Source organism: Xiphophorus couchianus, chromosome 4, assembly GCF_001444195.1.
Source record: "Xiphophorus couchianus chromosome 4, X_couchianus-1.0, whole genome shotgun sequence".
Lineage (NCBI taxonomy): Eukaryota > Metazoa > Chordata > Actinopteri > Cyprinodontiformes > Poeciliidae > Xiphophorus > Xiphophorus couchianus.
Genome location: NC_040231.1, coordinates 28,183,271 through 28,204,967, shown reverse-complemented (window position 1 = coordinate 28,204,967; position 21,697 = coordinate 28,183,271). Strand labels below are relative to the sequence as shown.

Sequence of the window (21,697 nt, the reverse complement as noted above, 5' to 3'; positions counted from 1 at the left end):
ACTTAAAGAGGAATCCCTTGCAAGGAGCATCAGCTCCTTATCTGTAGACGTTGTCAAGAAACCCCGAGCTCATCCCACTTCCCCATGTTGGAGATTTGGGTTTAACAGTAATAATAAATAAAGTTATCTTTAAAATGAATCACTCAAGTGACATCGAGGCCCAATAGTAGACTTACTGTAAGTGTCAATAAAATAAATCTGGTTGTGTGTGTGTTGTTTTTGTCTCATGTAAACGTTGCTTTAATTCTACTTTTTTCTATCTAATCATAAGAAATCATAGTCAGACAGAGAGAGTCATGAAACAGGAAAATCAGGTTTTCTGGAAAAAGAGGAAGTAAGTTTCCAGCCTGCAGATTTATAAAAATAGTTGAGACTAGGCCTGTCGCGATAAACGATAAATCAATTAATTGTACAATAAATTAAAACTATCGACCCCATTTTAATTATCGGCATTATCTTTTCTTCCGACCTTTTTCTCTTCCTGTTGATGACACCGAATGAAAAAAGGTTCAACTCCGGTGCTCTCCACTGACTCCTCCCTTCCTCATTTCCTTAGTGTAAAGCCCAGCGCACACGACACGATCTTAGAGCTGTCAGCCGATTGTCGGCCCATTTTCAAAACCTGACAGACCACACATTAGCCGACAGAAATCCTAGGTATAAAGGTTCGATCGGGTTCGGTCCTGCCGTGTGGTGTCCAACAATGGGCACAAAATAATGGCTACAAGTCCAGTGAACTAATTTTAAAACCAGGCATTAATCAATGCTTTACTACAATCTACCTGCAATGCATGTGGCTAGTGTCAGCGTAAAGTCCTGACTGAATGAAAATCATTATAACCTATTTACGTCACGTTAACGAAGAACAGCTGAAAAGTTACCGGTTTTGCTCCAACTCCTCCCCTTGTCATTTCTATATTCTTTGCATGTTGAATAAACATTAATGTTGTTTCCTCATATCATCTCCAATGTCCGCTGGACTTCGGGTTGCTCCGTGTCAGCTGTTTGGGATTCCCCTCCGTAATTTCCCCTCAGAAAACATGGAGGAGAATCTGCGCTTTCTGATTGGCTACCTGTCACATTCAACAGGCTGCGTTAAGATCCCAGTGGAGAAAAATCCCCGATTTAGATCAGAGCGGCAACGATGATCTACCATAACACACCACACAATCTTAGAAAGACCAACGTTTTAAGATTGTTGTAAGGGGAAAAATAGGAGCAAAAAATCATGTAGTGTGAATTATTGCATCAGGTAGTCGATGTGCCCATCTTCTCCATTTAACTCTAATTATTACTGAAGGGCAACATAATATACAGACTTCATAATCTGCCCTCTTTAGGTTGAATGCAGTATTTATTTACACTTTGGCTTTATGTTGTTTAGTTTTTTTTTCCAGTATATTTTTTGTTAATGGAGACTGAGAATCCATTTTATTTTTGTTTTTGGTTGTTTTGTTTATTTTGTTTACCAGTTCCAGTGTTTAGTGTTCTTTTGAAAATAAAGTGTATCTAACTTTGGCAAGAAATCGCAGGCGTTATTACATCATTTTCAGTGTAAAAAGGTCTTCAAACAATATTATCGTTTATCGCAATAATTTTTGAGACAATTAATCGTTCAGCAAAATTTGCTATCGTGACAGGCCTAATTGAGACTATTCCTTATTTCAAAGCATGAAAGTTTTAAAGAAGAAAATCTAAACATTTTGAGTAATTTGATAAAATTCAAAGTAAAATACTTATATTAATATTGGTTTACTGGTAATAATACTTACACTTACATTTGTGGGAACACTTACAAGAAAAACAAGTAACTGTAACTTTGGTATCAAATAATTAGAATCATGTATTATTCTTGGTTTCTTTTCAGAAAACATCTGTAATAACTCACATTAAGATTATAATAAGAGTAATTAATAAGTTATGGTTATAAAATTATAAATGAATGCTAAATCAGAGAAGCTAAAGAAAATAAATGTAATATAAATTTGATTTTGACATTAAACTTGAAATGGTGTAAAAAGGTGTAACTGCAATTAAACATCACTGATATGTTGGAGGTAGATGGTAGGTGAAAGGTGAAAGGATAAGGGAAAAAGGGGAACTAACAGGAGAGCAGAGATGATCAACGCCTTATTTGGAAGCAGGTTGTTGAACAACGTAAACGTTTCAGAGAAAAGGTTGTGCAGGCAATGGACATAGGAGGTTGATCAACCCTGAGACATTAGCACAGACATCAGGACATAATGTCTCTTAAGACAGTGATGGATATGAGATCATCTGTCTAAGCAGACAGCCAATGAAACAAGCACAGCATCAGTGCTAGCCAATTCATACGCACCAAAAGGCTGGATAAACCCTATAAAAGGTGGGTGCAAAAGAGGAACCTTTGGTTGGATCCTCCAGGCAACTTCGAGCCAAGATCGAGATGGACAAAGAACTCTGCAGCTGAAGAAGAGCCGGGGCCACAGAGCCGGAGACTGTCCTGCGCATGGGGACCAACCCGTCTGGCCCACAACCTGTGGCTTCAAATCACACTTCTCTCATCGGCTGGGTTCAGACCCCAAAGACAAAGATGAAGATAAAGACAAAGAACAAAGGCAAAGAAGAAGAACTGGTGCCTTCCTTCCTGCCAGCACCCAAGTCCTGTGTGACCTCACCATCCATGCGGAGAAGAAGCTCATCAGACCTACAGAGATCCCGGCCTTCATCGATCAACTTCTCCTCCTGCTGCAGCACCTTCTTCATCATCAGGCCAGGTCTGGGGTTCGAAACGCCAAACTCCGTCCGTATCTCTCAAAGGTTCCCTTTTTTAGTTCTCAGTGTCAGCAGTAGGGAAAGATAGACTAGATGATTGATTTTACTTATTTGATTATTTCTGCTACTGAATTAAGCTGTACTGACCCTTGCAAAAATGCCTTACTAATAAAATATTTAGCATAAAGAAAATTTAAAAGATGTTGTGGACATTCAGTTAATGAGTCACCTTAAAGTTCTTTGATGGTTGTAAAATAGCTCTGATGTTTGATTCTGGAGAGGAAAAAGTGGAAAATGTTTTTAGGTTGCTGGTCTCAGTCTGGCTGATTCACAGGGGGAAGAAGGGTGGGACACCTGGATGTAGGCCGTCAGAAACCAGGCGAATCGTTTCTCGAAACCAGCTTAAACAGAATTTACTTCAGTTCTGGACAGGGTAAATCCCAGCAGATTTAGGAAACTCAATTAACCCGTTAGATGGAGAGCTGGTAGCACATCTCACCTCTCAGAAGAGGAAGTAGAGAGTAGAGAAAGAAGGCGGGGGAGGGGGGGGGGGGTGCGCAACAACAACGTTTTAAAGCTTGGAGAGGCTTCTGTTGTTTTTAAAAGATCAGTCAGCCAGATGGAAGCGGACGAAAGAATACCCGACGGAGAAGATCACCTTGTTCTCATAAAGCCTAAATGTGGCACTTTTTCGAATTACGATTGAATAGCTGTTTTTATTTGCATATCAGGATGATTTGTGTCTGGAATGCAAAACCAACGTTTCCCCATAGTTCAGTCTCCTTTATCAGTGTGTAAACTTGGTAGTTACTGCATGCAAACTGGTTTGATGGTGATTTAAGCAAACAAAACTTTCATGTCATTCTCCAAACAGCGCCAGTTTTGAAAAGCAATTAATCAAGAAAATAAATGTTGTAGTCGAAGTCTTATTACGAACCCCTTTCAGCACTAAGCTGTTTGTTTCCCCGAGAAGCTTTGCTCTGGCGAGAACTTCACACCGCACCTGCTTTTTCTTATCCTTCTTCCTCCTGTGAGTCTGAAGAGGCCCTTGACCGGAGAGTCAAGGAGATCTCGTTTAGGAACGGAACATTTCGTCCCGGCGAAGTGGAGGCCAAACATTTGCGCTCTGGGAACAGCCTCCTGCGAGACAGAACCGGGCAATTAAAGCTGATGAGCTTCAGCCAACATGACAAAGGCATAACCGCTTCCCCCGCACTTTGATTCAAACGGAGCATGGGACAGCGGGCCCTCTTGGTCTGCTTGCATCATCGCTTGTGTTGATGTCAAAGGTGAACGGGAACAAGGAGCCCCAAACAACAGCTGTGGAGATAAAAGCACATTTGCTTCAAAGCTAACAAAACTGTTTGTTTTTTTTCTATAGATTTCTACCACTTCTGATGGAGGAAACATGGGTTATGAACACCTTGTAGCGGGTAACACCATGCCTTTGTCATAATATGTTGTGTGTTGTACAGCTGTGCTGTACAACGTAACACGTAATCAGTTTTATGTGTAATTATAATGCATTTATAAGTGCATTATAATTGCACGTATAGTTAAAGGTGTAGCTATCGTAGCTATTTTCCCGAATGATGGAGTTCCTCGTTGCATCCTGGTTGACTCTGAAATGTGCTGCCACAGTAAAATATATGCGTTTTAGGGCTTTTTTCGCACATCTGTGACAGCATTGGTAATAAATTCAGTCAGTGTCTGAGTACCAGCAAAGAGCCTGATAACCAGAAAAAACCGGTAACACTTTATGTGACGGGGTGTGCATAACACTGACACAACACTCTCATAAACATAACACCTGTTATGAACATGAAGGAGTCCTCATCAATATTTATGACTGTTGACATGAAGTGTTATTTGGTAAATAATGACATTTTTAACACAAAGTTGGCACTTTTAATGGACTTTTAATGCAGATTTTAATAGAACTTTGTGTTCTATAGTGCCATTATTTACCAAATGACTTCATGACAACAGTCATAGACAACCATGAAGAGTCCTTCTCGTTCATGGCAGATGTTATGTCATGTTTATGACAGCATCATGTCGTCTTATACACAGCCCTTCAAATATAGTGTTACCAGAAATTTCAAAATCGGTGTGCATAAATAACTCTTTGACCCTTCAAACTCCCTGTTTTTTTTTCTTGTTTCTTTTCATTAATACAGTAAAACAAAAACAAAAATCTGTGCCAGTGTGTAATTATGTTAGGGATAGGGTTAGCAACTAGAGATCAGGCAGAAAATCTGTGTGTAGTGATGGACTCTGACCCGAACCCTCAGAGTCACATAAATACAGTTACAAAGTCGGTCTTCTGTCACCTGAAGAACATTTCCAGGGATGAAATGTCTCAGGAAGATAGAGAAACTTTTTCATTTGTTTATCTTTAGACACATTTATTACTGCAGTAGTGTCTTCACAGGTCGTGTTCTCACTAAAACCAGGCAGATAAGAGCACATCACCCCAGTTCTAAAGTCCCTCCACTGGATCCCTGTAGTTCAGAGAACAGACTTTAAAATACTGTTGTTAGTCTACAAATCACTGAAAGGCTTAGTTAAAGATGTTGCTGTTGTTGTTTCAACCTTCCAGACCTCTCAGGTACAGACATGTTCTAGTAAGTGGAACATTGATCAACATATTTATATATATATATATTTTTTTTTATATATCTCAAAATGCAACGTTTATCGCTGGTTGGTGACTGCATGATGTTGTTACGGTGTTAAACACTTTGAGCTGCCTTGTCGCTGATACGCGCCGCACAAATAAACTCAAACTGGATCTCATTTGGTCATCAGTTGGACGTACACGCGATCCGTATTTCTAACCGACGTGATTCATGTTCGACGTTACAGTTTCAGAGAGTTTGCAGAAGCATCATGTTTTGTTTTGGTTTTTTTTCCAAAGAGATGTAATCTCTGTCTTAGGCGACAGATGCCTCAAGAGGAAAGAAAAACTAGCGAGGGGTTATCTGCTCCCTCACCTTCTCTGCTTAACACTTGCTCAGAGGTTCAGCGTCACGCAGAATAAAAACGCTCACAGGAATAGAAGGCGCTGCAGCCCGTGTGTGTGTGTGTGTGTGTGTGTGTGTGTGTGTGGTAATAAACTGGGTTAAACGTATTTTCACCAAACCCAAACACTCAGCTTCTCCTGCCTGCAAAGCACCGACAGCGGCTGCAGATTGAGCGAAGAAGATAATGCAGTTGCGTTTTGTTATGCAAACGTAAAATACCACAGCATTCTCTACAGAGTCCTTGCGTTTTCCTCTGCCACACTTAAGTACTGTTGATCGTCAAATTAATGTAGTTGGTAGAAAAGAATCAGAGTGAAGGAAAAACAATGTAGATTTTTAAACGAATGTTTCATTTATTAAAAGGGTAGAAAAAGTCCAATCTATAACCCAACGGAGATGATCCTCACATTGTGGACTGCGCATCCTTTATGAAGTACAACGTCCCACAGGAGCAGCTGGTCATCGTCTACGCTGCCAATTATTCAGGCTCTCCTGTTCCCCTCCGTCGCCGTGTGGTTTGGCTCGTTCCACAAAACGTGTCGGGTCCACACAACAACAAGCAAATTAGGCCTGCAGAGATGATTGCCAGGGCGGACCTTCCCTCCACACAGCGCTTCCACAGAGTAGCTGAAATCTCTGCAGACCGCACACAAACTGGACACAAGCTAAATTTCACCACATTTCATAACAAAATTTAAAACACAAGGTCCTGGGTTCGAATCCCGACCCAGGGTCTTTCTGCATGGAGTTTGCATGTTCTCCCTGTGCATGCTGTGGGTTTTCTCCGGGTACTCTGGCTTCCTCCCACAGTCCAAGACCAAGACTGTCAGGTTGATTGAGCTCTCTCAATTCTCCTTAGGTGTGGTTGTTTGTCCTGTCTCTGTGTTGCCCTGCGACGGACTGGCGACCTGTCCAGGGTGAACCCCGCCTCTCCAAGGAAGCCTGTAGACAAACTATTAAAAAGAAAATAAACAATCAGTCATAATAAAACCTCATTGTGTTTGTTTAGGTGATTATTTTTGTATATATACACTGCCTGGCCAAAAAAAAAGTCGCCACCAAAAAATGGTCACACTCTCTAATATTTTGTTGGAGCCCCTTTAGCTTTGATTACAGCCCGCATTCGCTGTGGCATTGTTTCAATAAGCTTATGCAGTGTCACAAGATTTATTTCCATCCAGTGTTGCATTAATCTTTCACCAAGATCTTGTATTGATGATGGGAGAGTCTGACCACTGCACAAAGCCTTCTCCAGCACATCCCAAAGATTCTCAATGGGGTTAAGGTCTGGACTCTGTGGTGGCCAATCCATGTGTGAAAAAGATGTCTCATGCTCCCTGAACCACTCTTTCACAATGTGAGCCCCATGAATCCTGGCATTGTCATCTTGGAATATGCCCGTTCCATTTGGGAAGACAAAATCCATTGATGGAATAACCTGGTCATTCAGTATATTCAGGTAGTCAGCTGACCTCATTCTTTGGGCACACAATGTTGCTGAACCTAGACCTGACCAACTGCAGCAACCCCAGATCATAGCACTGCCCCCACAGGCTTGTACAGTAGGCACTAGGCATGATGGGTGCATCACTTCACCTGCCTCCCTTCTTACCCTGATGCACCCATCACTCTGGAACAGGGTAAATCTGGACTCATCAGACCACATGACCCTCTTCCATTCCTCCAGAGTCCAATCTTTATGCTCCCTAGCAAACTGAAGCCTTTTTTTCTGGTTAGCCTTATTGATTAGAGGTTTTCTTACGGCTACACAGCTGTTCAATCCCAACCCTTTGAGTTCCCTTTGCATTGTGCATGTGGAAATGCTTTTGCGTTCACAATTAAACATACTCCTGAGTTCTGCTGTTGTTTTTCTTCGATTTGATTTGACCAAACGTTTAATGATCACGATCATTCAGGATTTTTTTCCGACCACATCTCTTCCTGGAAGACGATGGTTCCCCACCATCCTTCCAGTTTTTAATGATGCGTTGGACAGCTCTTAACCCAATTCTAGTAGTTTCTGCAATCTCCTTAGATGTTTTCTCTGCTTGATGCATGCCAATGATTTGACCCTTCTTAAACAGACTAACGTCTTTTCCACGACCACAGGATGTGTCTTTTGCCATGGTTGTTTAAGAAATGAGGAGTTACTCATTGCATCAGCTGGGGTTAAATAACTTGTTGCCAGCTGAAAGATAATCGCCTATGCAGTACTTATCCAATAGGAGGCTTGTACCTACAGTATTTGCTTAGTTAAATCCAGGTGGCGACTTTTCTTTTGGGCCAAGCAGTGTACATTTTAACTTTTTTATTTAAATTGTAATAAACACATTTTTAACTCGTCAAAAGCAACTATTCCACACTTGAATCCCAGTGTGGACTTATTATCAGACATTGACAAGTTAATTTTCCGGTTAATTCCAGCTAATTTTCTGAATCTACTGGAAACAGAAATGTCCGAACTACAGTAGAAGTAAGTTATTTTACAACAGAAACTAAATCTAACCTCCTCAACCTATAAATTCCACCTGGTTTGCTTTACTTCCAACCAGACGGTTCATCCCAGATAACGACTAACGTCCTTGACTGCAGCTACATTGTCACACTGTGCTGGTAATCTATTGCACTCAGTCCCTATTCTCTAACACAGGACACAGCTATTGCCATTTTAAAAAGCCCTCTTGCTGCTGGACACGATTTTCTCTTTCAGACCAAAAAAGGAAACTCAGTCGAACCTCTGCAGAGTTGTGTTTTCACATGCGAGTGGATCACTGCTGGGGTAGGAAAGTTAAAAAAAAAAAAAAAAGAAGAAAAGTGGGGGATGCATGTGCATGCACCTTTCTACTCCGCAGCACCTAGCAGTGAATCCTCCATCAGCTGCGTGAGGTGGGGGACAGAAGTCACTGTGTATCCCACAGAGCGAGGCAGCGAGCGAGAGAGATGCCTGGCTGGCCGTAAGGTTGCCACAGCAACAGCGAACATTGCAGGCATAGTTGTGAAAAAAGAGGGGAGGCTTTGTGGTGGCGGCAGAGCGAAGGGGTTGGTCTTGGCTGATTGGGATAATGAAGACGCCAGCGGACACTTTTTGTGAATTAAGATACAAACGCACCAGTTTGAAGGAGGGGGAAAAAAGATAGGAAAACACTCAATCAAACCACAATTAACGCTCTTTTTCTTTAGGGGACATCACGTCATGGGCGCGTCAAATGTTTTTACAGCGCCCAAACAACAATAAATGGCTTCCTTGATGGTTTCTTGTTTGTTTGTTTTTTTCTTTTTGCATGGCGTGTTACGACCCTTGGAAAACGAGCCCAAATGGCAAAGTGCATTTTCGGAAAGATGAATGAACGCGAGGAGGAATGTGTGTCAAGGGCGAGAGCGTCCCTGAATGTGGCGCTGGATGGGGAGTGCGTAGGAACTAAGTGGAGACACATAAGGCCCCATTTCTTTGACAACGAGTCCACAGGGAGCACCTGCAACCAGCAGCTGGAAAAAAAAAAAAAAAAAAAGATCAGCTGATTCTCCTCTTTCCAGAGGACCGAAAGCGGCCTCTGTGTGCAGCACGTCGGAGACGTTTGTTTCCTGTTTAACGCGGTGCTCGAAAGGAAAAGCTGAAAAAGATACTAACTACAATGCTTTGTAAAAGCACATCCGCCGTTTCCCCCCAAAATCAAGAATCAAACGTGTTTCACTGGGATTTTCTAAACCAGGGGTGTCTAACTTGTTTTCAGTTTGGATTAGGCCGTACCAAGATGTTTAATGTTCTCAAAGGGCCAGTTGTGCCATTAAGATAGAACCCATTAATAAACTTAAAATATGAATAGCTGCTGCATTCAATAAGTACGTCTTAAAGGAGCAGTGTTATGTGTTTTACAGGCACAGAGTGCCATTTTATAGCACAATCAAGTAACTATGTGACGTTCAGTTGCAATAAAAATGCTGCATATATTAAATATGACTCAAAAGAAATTTGACTTTGTAATTTTACGCCTCTGTCACTTTAAGAAGCTCCTCCTCTTTCTGAAACCTTCAGGAAGTCAGCACGACATGGCTCCTCTATTAGTCTTTTAGCAACATTTTTCACTGAGAAGCTGGTATAGTGAGCTCAGCAGGTCAGCAGTTCCACCAGGTGTTTACTAATTGCTGCTGGCTAGTCTGAAGGAGCTGAGTGGAGGAAACTGTAGCTCAGAGGAGGAGCTTTGTCCCGGCGCTCAGTTGAACCAAGAGTTTTTCAGAGCTGAACGGTTTCCATGGGAGATTAAAGGATTTTCCAAACATTCATGAAAGAATCAAACCAACAATCCAGGTGTGTTTAAGTCTAAGGAATAACATTATAATGTTATTAACATTAGAATAACATTATTCTAAGGAATAACATTATAATGTGACACAAAGTTCAAAAAAGCCGATTTTACATAATACTGCCCCTTTAAAATGAAATAATATTGAACATCTTTGACATTGATGTAATTTGGCAGTATGCAGATGAAAACTGATTTGATTCAATTGATAAAATAGTATTTAAGCACACAAAAGGTTATTTTTATGTGGGCCTCTGGACTCTAGGTGGCCACCTAAAAAGCACTGGGGGGCCAGATTTGGGCCTTTAGTTTGACACGTGTTCTAGACCAATACAAAGTTGTACAAAAAGTGCAACAAATAAGGTATATATCTTATTTTAATTTGACATGAAAAAAGAGACCCTGTTTAAGCCTATTTAAAGGCCCAGTCAAAGTCCAGACCTCAATCCAGGCCAGTCTGTCAGAAAACTTCAAAAAGCCAATCTGAGCAGGAGGTTTTTCACCGAGAACGAACAACAGATCCAGCCTTGAATAACTTGGAAGGAATCGGGAGTAAACAAAGGAAAATCCAGCAAGGATTCACCGGTGACATTTAAAACAGATTGATTAACAAAAGAGAAAGCAAATATACCTTAATAGGAAGTGAGACAAAAACAAAAGTATATTCTGACCTGCGACGAGGGAACGGAGCTTTTCAGTTTAAGGTGTTGGTTTATGGAAATAATAAGACATTCTAAGCCTCTTTCTCCATTTAAAAGAAATGTGAAAATGCTTATGATGACACGATTATGGCATTGAATAATCTAATACTTGGTTGTGTATTTGAAATATGTCTGCAATGTTCTTCTGAGTTGAACAGCTAATATTCTCTCTGTATGGATAGAGATGTTCTATAGCTTCTTTCTGCTCCTCTTCATAAATGATTTCTTTGGCTGTTACATGAGCTACTCATATTTATTGAATGAATGACGTAAAAAAAAGAAAAAGAAAATGAATGACCACAACTTCAAGTGCTTCAGCACCAGGGAGGAGTGGAAACTGGACGGGCTTCACAGGCGAGTAAACGAACAGATGTGAGGGGTGGTGGATGAATGACAGAGAGCAATTATAACAACACAGGCCGACACGGGATAATAACCTAATAAACATAAAATGAATAGAAGTACAACTAAAAATAAATAAATGGAACTAGATCAGAAGAACAAACAACAACACAAGAACACGAAACTCAAGACAACACGGCACGTTGCGTTTCGAGGACAAAGTCATGTTTCTCTTTCAGATTCAACCCGCAATCACAGCAAACATTTCCCATAATTATAGATTTAATTAGAAACAACAAAAAAGAAGAAGAAGAAGAAGAAAAAAAACAAGGCCGCAAACATATCTGTAACATTTATTAAAGACAGTGGGACTTTTATTAAATACCACGCTGCCATATTGATATCCCGTCCTGCAGCTCGGCCATCAGATGTCAGCAGTCCTAATTACGCCTTTTAATTTCCAAAGCCTGGGAACGCGGCGGCCATGTTGACTTTAGATGCGGCCGCTTCCCGCCGGAGCACGGCTGTGTGTTTGTACGGCGTGGAGGAAGCAGCTCCACTGGGACCTGGTGACAACGGTGCTGGTCAGACAGAGTTAAGGCAAGCGAAGCAGCAGAAACAGCTTCAGGCTGCTGTTTTAGTTGTTTATATATACACACATGTATTTCTTTTTTTCTTTTTTTTAATGGAGGAAATTCTTGGTCTCAAAACTGCACCTAATATTGTGGATTTATGGGCTGAGAGAAAGTTAAACTGCTCCAAAACAAAACAAAACAGACACAGTCACAGGAGATGCTTTGCTGGCTTTCTACTTGTCTTTGTGTCGAAAATGTAAAGGTAAATCTCACAAATATTATTTAGTACAAAGGGAAAGAGCTTGTTCTCCTGCAGTACTTTTATTTTCTGATTCAAGCCATTAGTTCTGCAGCTATTTTTACACCTTTTGTAAAAACCAGTACTTCAGCTTTGCTTTTATTCTGCAACCATTGTCCCAGGCGAAGCGCTTCCTGCAGCTTTCTCTTTCTCTGCTTTTGTTTGGACGAACCAATAAGCGCTGTACTTCTAAATGTCAAACTGTGTTTTTATTTGCCGTGGCGACACGAGAGAGTATTCACATCCTTCGGCTTTTTGCTGTGCTACGTCCGCAAACTTCCATGTACCTCATTAGGATTTTATATGTGATAGACCAAAACAGTCTGGTGGGTAGCTATATATTCAGATTTTGTTTTTTAATTTTTTGGGTGTAAAATTGTTTTTGTCCCTCATTATTCAACTGTTTGTGGAGCAAACGTCTGGAGTCATTCTGCGTCTGACTCCAAACAGCTTTACAGACACAGTGACATTTTCTCCGCCTCTTTTCTACTGATTCGATGGCGGACGTCAACCAGTCTTCACGTTTTGCCGCAGATTCTCAATTGGATCAACGCCTGGAGATTGACTCGGCCACCTTGGCACACCAATATGCTCTCGGTTAAAGTTTGGGGTTGTTGTTGTTGGTAGACTCGGTTCGATTTGGGACCAAAATCTGGTTATAGCATAAAAAAAAAAAAATGTGGAGAAAAGTTCATATGACCTCAATATTTCAAGGCGCTGTCCTTGGTTTTCCATCAGATCTTCCGCAATGTCCTGCTGGTTTGTGTTTCAACCTTCGGGACTCAATATGTTTTCATTTAGCTTCACTAGACGCTCCACAAAGATCCAAAACACTAAGCAAACTGCTGTGCCGATACGTCCCGTACGTCTGATCCAGCAGGCTGATATCCTGATACTTGCACTCTGGTTGCATCATTCCCCTCCTTCTCCCCTCTAATCTCTCATTTGTAATGTCGCAATAACGAATTTGATGTCACTTTCATTCTTAAGGCGCCAGAACAGGAAGTGGATCGGAACATTTTCTTTCCTAAATCATGCAACTCAGCAGGACCGTTCATCTTTATCCCATTTCATATGCCGATATAAAATGATTTATTGTGGTTTCTGACAAGTGAAAGATCACAGCAATTAAGGAAAGGTAACAGAGTAAGAAGTGCTAAATCAATGATTCGTGCAACACATTTCAGTAAAACAAGATATGTTTTAAAAAATGGGGAAACGCTTCATTTTAGGCTTCTCTGGGTAGAATTAACACTTTGACAAAGACTTTAAGGTTCATCTTTGACTAGTGAAATAGGAAATGTTAAATAAAGAGTAAAAAGTCTACATAATGATGTTAAAGTGCCAGGATTCGGTGATATCGATATATGTTACATCCATCCAACTGAAAAAAAGCAAAACTGTCAGACTGGAAAATTTAAAAGTGCAGTAACTGGGTCGCATAACCCATTTTAACTTAGGGTGTTTTCACACCTGACAGTCTGGTAGACTTGGTTCGATTTGGGACCAAAATCACAACATTTGTTACATTTCCAGCTGCTGTGCTTCTCTTTCACACTGCACTGTGTCAAACGAACCAAACCCTTTGAAAAACCTGTTCCTCCCCTCGCCTGGAGGGGCGCTGCACCAAGAACAACTGAAGGAAACTACACCAAAACCTCTGAAAAAGACATGAGCCCAACTTCCTTCTTTGCTAAAGGTAAACAAAAATGGAGTAGTGTCAGATTGTAGCTCTAGTATCTAGTCCAATGCTAGCAGGAGTCATTTCTCCTGCTAGCATTGGATTAGAGTGTTTGTTTTGGTTGTATTTACCCAGAATGCCCTCTGGTTTAATCTGCTTTGTGCATTAGGAGCGGTCTCCGGTTCATCCATCTATGTATTCAAACTGTGCCAGAGTTCAGTTCAACCCAAACCAAGACCTGGGTTTGTAAAGACAAGAGTTCAATTTTTTTAGGCAGCATCAGAGTTTGGTTGAGCATTCACACATCCCCAAACCAATCAGACTTTCTTGGCAAACGAACTAGAGTTAAACTAAAACGGACTAACCAAACGGCTGGTGTGAATGGATCCTAAGACGTAACTGAACGCCCTCAGTTTTCTTTAGCAGGAGTCTATTGGCAGGCCACATCTTGACTTAGTGACACATTGTACTCCAGATCAACTTGGGAGAACATCTTTTGTCCACAGATCAACCCAATGAGCGTCTGAATTTGATTTCGCTATAGGGCATTGTGTCCTAACTAAAGTCCTAGTTAAAGCTTTCATTGTCATGTTAAGAAGTTATTCTTATGTGGATTTTGATGTATGCTTGGACATACTGCGACGCTGCAAAATAAAACACAAGGTTTAGAGTCCCAACTAGTTAGAATTCACCATTCCGCCTTCTGGCCAGGTAGACCCTGTCATCGGCCGATCCGACACCCCCACACTTACCGTGACAGTAAATACGGGGAGGTTAGCGACAGAAACAAACCCGCTGAAGAGCTGCAGAACAGCTTAACTTCTGAAATGTAACCAAAAGAGGTTACGAAGGAGTCTCCTTCATCCTCGTACTTCCGACATCATTTTCCCTGCTGCCTCGTTTCCTCTCGACCGGGTTGGCACACACAGACCAGTGATGTGAGGATATGACCCCGAGCTGTCATTGTTTTCCTGCAAACTCCTTCCCTCTCCCTCCTTGCTCGTCCTCAGGGATGTCGGGGCAGCACACAACGGGTGATTTTTAAAATTAATTAATTTTTTTAACCATAAGTGCAGGTACCGTGTCTTCAATTTTTTTTTTTTTTTTTTTTTTCTGAAAAGCCAGCAGAAAGTGTTTGGAATAACTCACCTGAAATGTCCTACCAGGCCGTCCGTCACTGAGTTTTCAAAGTGACAGGGGAGCCATTAGCCCGGCTCAGAGTGTGTGTAATGGGATGAAAATTGTTGGGCTTGTGATGTTTTGAGTGCGTCTTCTATCATCTTTGCACTTGAAAGATGTATGAGAACTTATTCCTAGAGAGGCCTTATGGTTTAGGTGCACAACAAAACATGTTTTTTTTTTTGTGCCATATTCGGAGTGCGGATCCAAATTCATCCGGTGGTCTGCTGCATAGGGACACACACACACACACACTCACCTTCCCCCACCCATAGCTCACCCTCTGCAAAACCTGCCATTCCCAGGTCCATGATGTAATGCTAGCACACACACCCCCATCCTCTCCCTCCGTCTCTCACACACTCTTCTCCTCTCCTTCCTCCCCCTTCTTTCGATTGGTTGCTTTCGTCTGCATCTGCTGGATCAGCTCTGACTCCTTCGCACGCGCACACACACATTTACACATGCGCTGGCAAACGGGGGATTCCTCCGCCACTGCAGCCTCTGCTCAAGTCTCCACCTGGCTCTAGCAGAAGAAGAAGAAAAAAAAAAACCTCCACACGGTGAGTGCATCCTCCTTCCCTTTCAGATAGCAGGTGATTGTGGCTCTCAGTAAAAGACAAAAAGGAAAACGATGAGAAGATGCTGATTTTTCATCGCGGCTGCTGCAGCCTGGGAGTTACGAAGTGGCGTGAGGAGGAGGGGGAGCCGCTCGGTTACTACAGACACCGGTCATCTCGGCGCTCCGTGCCGTGGCAGTGCGTTGCTCCGGGTTGTGCGGCTTCGCGGACGAATCCGAACAGGAAGAAGGACGCCGGGGTGCACGTGCGTGAGGTGAGAAACCCGCTTTTCACGTCGCGGCTGAATCAGGAAGCTACCGTGTCCTCCAGGGTGTTGAGTGAGGTGTCAAGTCACCTTGTTGGAAAGGAAAGGAGGAAAGGAGAAGAGCTGCGGCGGCGTTAAGTTGCGTGCTGCGGTGTGTGTGTGTTTTGGACCGGCTCGGATAAATCCCCGTCAGTCCCGTTATGTCGCCTGAAGAAACAGGGTGTGTACATGTGGTGTGAACCGGTGACATTTGGTCTCTCTCTCTCTCTCTCTCTCTTTTCTTATTATATGCGCTCCGCTCCTTTACTGTGGGACTCGGTGACACTGAGCATAATAGGAAAAGTAATTCTATTATCGCCTCGGCTTTTCACTGCTGAGTGACACATTAATGATAATGGAAGTGGGCGAAAGGAAATCACTGGTCCATCTCTCTCTCTCTCTCTCTCTCTCTGCTCATTCTGACCAATTTGAAACATTTGTGCGATGAAATGTTAATATTTTAAAACGGCAGCTCTAATCTACTTCACTTGACATTTGGAAGCTCCCTTAATGATTTCCTTTTGTAATGCGTTTCCATGTTCTTCGATACACCGAGTTAGATTAAAAAAAAAAAAGTTCTACTTAGAAGTGCTTTGCAAGATTATTTATACCTTGAAGCTGTTTGCATGGATTCATGTTACAAACGCAAACTTCTGTTTCCATATTTTTTTCTTTTAACTAATTAAAGTTTGAAAAGTGTGGCTTGAATTTGCTCTCAGTTCTTCTGAACTGGGCCAGACTTTAAATAGGGCTTTCAGGGACATTCAGCCCAGGGCTTCAAGTGCTTGGGGGATATTTTTTTTATGCTATTTTATTTACAATTGCAAGTTTAGCAAACAAACTCATAGAAAATTCATAGACCCATATCTAGAAAGGTATTTTAATATAGTTGGGTTATATCAAGTCGTTAAATCAATAGATTTTGAAGATTATGAGCGATCTACCAGACTGTTTGCACTAACAATTCATTCATTCGTGCCAACCGAAGCATTTGTCTACCTAACAATGTACAGTAATTCTTCAGTCACGGATTCACGTCTGGAGACTAAACTTGCTGATTACTTTGTTTGCAAAATAGTCAGATTTGATGGAGCGCTTATGTGAAACAGCAATTTTTACCCCGACGTAAAAAAAAATCCCATAAAATTCACGTTTTCGAACGTGGTTCCCATTTCTCACACATAATCAGGTATTTTGTTCATGTCTTCCATTTTCCGTCCAACGTGTGATTACATGTGCAGACCTGTGGAGGTATATGCGATGCACATATGTGAATCCCCATGTGAAACATGGGAATCACATGTTTTTCCTTTGCTTTTCCCCCCCTACCGATAAACGTTTCAAATCCACATGCAAGCACACGGTTTTCACATGTGAAATTCGTCTTGACCCAGCTTCTCAGTTGTTTGATTCTGGACCTTGATTGGACCGTCATAACACATGAATGCGCTTTGATCTAAGCCCGACTGGTCCTGGTTTCGGATGTGTCCAACACACCTCATTCGAAGCTCTGTCAGGTGTCGAGCAGCAGGAAAACACACAAAAACATCCAGGACAGGGATCACTGAGGACCAGGGTTGAGTTCCTGTCTCCACATCTACATCATCCTGTTGGAATGTATGTTTTGAAACAAAACCGTGTTTCCTTCAGGATTGCGCTGTGTTTAGGTCACTCCACTTGCCATTAAATCTGTCCCCACAGCACAATATGAAGTGAAAACATCATTTCACCTCACATTATTCAGGGGGATCACAGATAAGGTCCTGAATATGTATGCACACCACACGTTCTAGATTTGCAATTGCTGAAACAGCAAATAAATAAAGCCGTGAACGGCAGCAGTGCGAATCCACGAGGCGCCGCCAATTCATTGGCTGCCGGCAGCACAAAAGCAAACACACATCTCACCCTCCATCATCTGCGTGCCATTTCTTTCATTACTCAATAAACCAATCAGCTCTGCTATGCCTTTCAACAAACTCGTTATTTATGGGGACAGCCGTCCGACCCCCCCCCCACGCTCCTCTCCCCTTCATTAGAGATCTTCAGACTCAGCAGGCCTGATTTGAATGAGGCCCCTCATGAAACTGTGAGCAAATATGTGTGTTGATTTTTTATTTATTTTTCCAAATCAATGATTAGCACACGAAAAGACTCTTCCTGGAGGCTATTTAACTCTGACATGGACTCTGTGGGGGTAAATGAAGAGTAATTATGATTGTGGCCTCAACAAAAAAAAGCTAATAAAGCAACAGGCAATGAGGAAAAGGAGCTACATCTTCAGCTCCAATGGGCTGTTTGGGATGTATTTGGGCGTTTAGAGGGTTAGCGAGTGGTCATACTAAGATAGTTTATTGATTTCTTGCTGTTTCAACCTCATTACATCTGACAACAGACAGCAGTGTCACCTCTCTGCCCCACAAACCTTTAAAAGTGACTCCAGAATCTCATATTAAACTCATTTGCTGTTGGTTTACTTGTTTTTACATAAAATCTGAGTCTCATGTCTGCAGGGCTGCGTTCGGTACCCATTTCTTGCTAAATGAAATGGTCGGGTCTGCCCTGAAGTGATGTGAGAGCCATGTGTTGTTGGGTTTTTTTTTAAATGAACATGAACGTACATGAAGCCTTGACAGATTTACAAGTGGAAAAGACAGATTATATTTCTAATCAGGACCCGTCAGTGTGTCCCTTCCAGTCTGTGCAGGCTCTTCTTCAATATCAGCTGTTTATTTCTACTCATTTTATCTAAAGATTTAATGGCTTCCTTCCACCTGACCTCGGCTTTGACCCTCATCGGAACGTCTCCGAGAGAAAAAAACGTGCAGAGATTGCAAGGCCGCTGCGTCTGTCTGGTACTTCCATTCCCAAGTGGCGTTCTATAAAAAGTCCTTTTTCTACGAAGCTGTTCTCGCAAATCTCATTCGTCTTTGTTTTCATAAAATGCTGTCAAAGGGAGAAAAAAAAATCTCGGAGCATTCAAGTGCGCCGAGTTCATTTATTTATTTTTTTATGACATCACATTTAACTTTGGATGAGCTGATGATGCGCAGTTCCACCAGGTGTTTGCTAATTTCTGCTGGCTAGTCTGAAGGAGCTGAGTGGGGGAGATGTGGTGGAGGGATGCTCTGTGAGGCGGAAGCTTGGAAACGGCAACTCAGAGGAGGAGCTGTGTCTTGTAGGCGGAGCTAGGTCCACTAAGGTGTTTTGTATAGCTGAACGGTTGCCATGGAGATTAAAGGATTTCTCAAACGTGTATGGAAGAATCAAAGCAGCACTCCGGGTGTGTTTTGATGAGGGAACAACATTAAAACATCATGTAAAACTTTAAAAAGTAGTTTTTTTTTCTTAATACTCTCAAAATCTGCACAAAGTGTCATAGACATTTATTAATAAAAGTCTGTAAATATGCTCAAATACAGATTATGACAAGGAGGCTTTTTTTGTAGAGTTAAAACCAACTAAACCGAACTAGAGCACCTATAACAAAGTCAGATTATAGCTCACCAGCTGTCTTTTTGTTTCTTTAGCACAGCTGAAAATGTTTAGTGCACCATGTCAGCATTATGTCTGTACAAACAAAAGGTGTGTCCGAGAGGAAAAAGCTCTGAATCGCTATTTATATGTTATATTGTTGAATAATTGATTCATTTATTGTAACTGTATGTGAGCTTTAGGAATCCATTCTGTGATAGCAGATTAATAACTCTGTGTTTTGGGAGCAGAGGCAGGGATCCGAGTGCATGGAAGAGGCGAGGAGCTAAGAATAACTGCCATTCTGTTTCTGATCCACAAACTGACCTTCAAGTGGAACCCAACAGGTTCTGATTTTCAGGACCGTTGCAAAGAACTGCAACAGCTTGCAAGAAATTCAAAGGCAAGGATGCATTCATAGAGTGCATTCAGTTTGATGCACTCTTTCTTTTGATGCTCTGCAGTGCTCAATATGTGGATTAACTGAGTTTATTTGCACTGTAAAGGGCTAAATTCATTATTTCCTCCTCGCCGCCTGAGGCGTTTCCTCAAAGCCCTCCTCCCCCTCCTCCTCCTGCTCTGCAGCTGTGTAGGACCTTCACCTATGCCCTCCTGCTGGGCAGCCCACAGCCTCCCATCTTCAAAAAGAAAAAAACCCGTAAAGAAAGACACGAGCGAACAACATCGGCTGTGCAAACACACTGACGAACGTCTTCATTTGAGCGGCGCTGGCCGTCAGACGTCACCGACCAAACTCTCAGGGGGGAAAACGGAACCAAATTTAGCTGCATTAATCTCATAACCGCTCGCAGAGTTCACATCATCGCCACATCTCAGCCCTTCCCCCAGAACAGAGTGTCTTTCATTCATTAGGGGAGACGGAGAGGTGTGCAGGAGTCCGTCTTGCTGCATGTCAGAGTGTCTCCTTGTGCTTGTTTTACTGATTACTGACCTCAGGAGGAGAAGCTGGATAATCTACAGACACCTGCTTGTTTTTTTTTCTCCTTCTGATTCTTATCTTCCCCGTTCGAACATTGTTGCTGGGTATTCTTTTAAGACTGACGCAATTAATCGGATTGATCGTGACAAATCGATTGTTGAAATAATCGTCAACTAATTCAGTAATTGATTAATCGCTAACTCAAGTGTACAGACTCAAAAAAAAAAGCAATTAGCTGAAACAAACCAACATAGTCAGAGCAGCAGTTAAGCCAAAACTGTACATACACATATATATATTTTTTCCATTTAAAGATAAAAAACATCTTTGTCTGTAAATATGTTTCACCCAGAACTCCTCAAATGCTACAGTTTTAGCTTCACCTGCTCTATAATGCCATGTTATTGCATTTTAGGTAATAAGTTGTTTATTTTCTTATTAAGAAATGGAATTTAATGAGTTGTATGATGGCATATTTTAATGGGTTTCTAATGTTGTATTAAAAAAACCTATTTCCCCCCCATCCGATTAATCGATTAATCGTTAGAATAATTGGTTCCTCAGATAATCGTGAGTTTTTATTTTATTTTTGGACCTTTCCTACAAGCTAAAAGAACAAGCAGTTGGTTCCATCATCAGATCTAACCCCCTGTGCTGCAATAGTAAAACGAGGATGCTTTATTTGCTCCGAAGTCTTCCACTGAGACCGCTTTCTGCGTGAAGAAGTGGAGATGATTAGTTACAGGAACCAAGGACCTTGAAAGAAAACACAAAGAAAGATAGTGTACCATAAAAGTTAGCGCCAATTAAGCGGGATGACACGATTTGCATCCGTTTGGTTTTTTTTAATTGTCTTTCATGTCGCTGTAAAGACAGGCCGTCCTGTGTGTGTGGGTGTGTGTGTGTGTGTGTGTGTGTGCATGGCAGAGGAAGAAAGGCAGCCACAACGAGGCAGCAGGGAGGGATGGGAGAGCAAAATAAAAACAGGGGAAGCCACTTCTCATGTCTTTGATATGGACATGAGCTGCCATCTGCCGCAGCTGAGTGATTTTTACTGTCTCTGTGAGCAACAGGTCGTGCTAGCTTGTACCAACAACCTAGCAGGCACTGGCTGTTACACGGAGCGTTAGATCATTTAACTGGAAGGAAGGAAGGAAGGAGAGAAAGAAAAGAAAGAAAGTCACGTTTAGTGGAATAACAGAGGATCTGAAGCCTGTAATTTCAGCCTACACAAGGTGTTTCTATAGTCTGGATTTGTGCAGTACTTGGGGAAAATAGGAGTTCATTTGAGTCATATTTTATATGCCCTCCCACAGAGTATTTCTTTGACAAAGATACACCTAAACAACGCCCAAATGCTCCTTAGTCATTACCATAAAATGTACACTGTAGAAGGTAATCCATACATTTCACGAAATCTAAGTGAACTAGTCTGCAAATTAAGTTCCTGGTAAATAAAGGGAACAAAACAGGAAATACAGTTTGTGTCTCATCTGACCTCAGTGTGCTAACTACACAAGACTCCACTGCTGACAAACAAGCATGTTGGCATGTTGGACTTT

General features: G+C 41.8%; 1 protein-coding gene and 1 long non-coding RNA gene across 2 annotated transcripts in view; one reads left to right on the top strand and one right to left on the bottom strand.

Moving 5' to 3' along the window:
• Positions 1-6,109: 6,109 nt before the first annotated feature.
• LOC114142816 (uncharacterized) lies at positions 6,110-13,496 on the bottom strand. The gene is made up of 2 exons (XR_003595109.1): positions 11,510-13,496; positions 6,110-6,733 (listed from the first exon to the last, which is right to left on the bottom strand). It is a non-coding gene; the product is annotated as an uncharacterized LOC114142816 (long non-coding RNA).
• Positions 13,497-14,894: 1,398 nt separating this feature from the next.
• LOC114142815 (semaphorin-4B) overlaps positions 14,895-21,697 on the top strand; it is a 63,802-nt gene continuing 56,999 nt past the window's right edge. The window contains exon 1 of the mRNA XM_028014296.1: positions 14,895-15,691. The gene's annotated coding sequence lies outside the window, so the exon portion shown is untranslated. The remainder of the gene's footprint in view (positions 15,692-21,697) is intronic.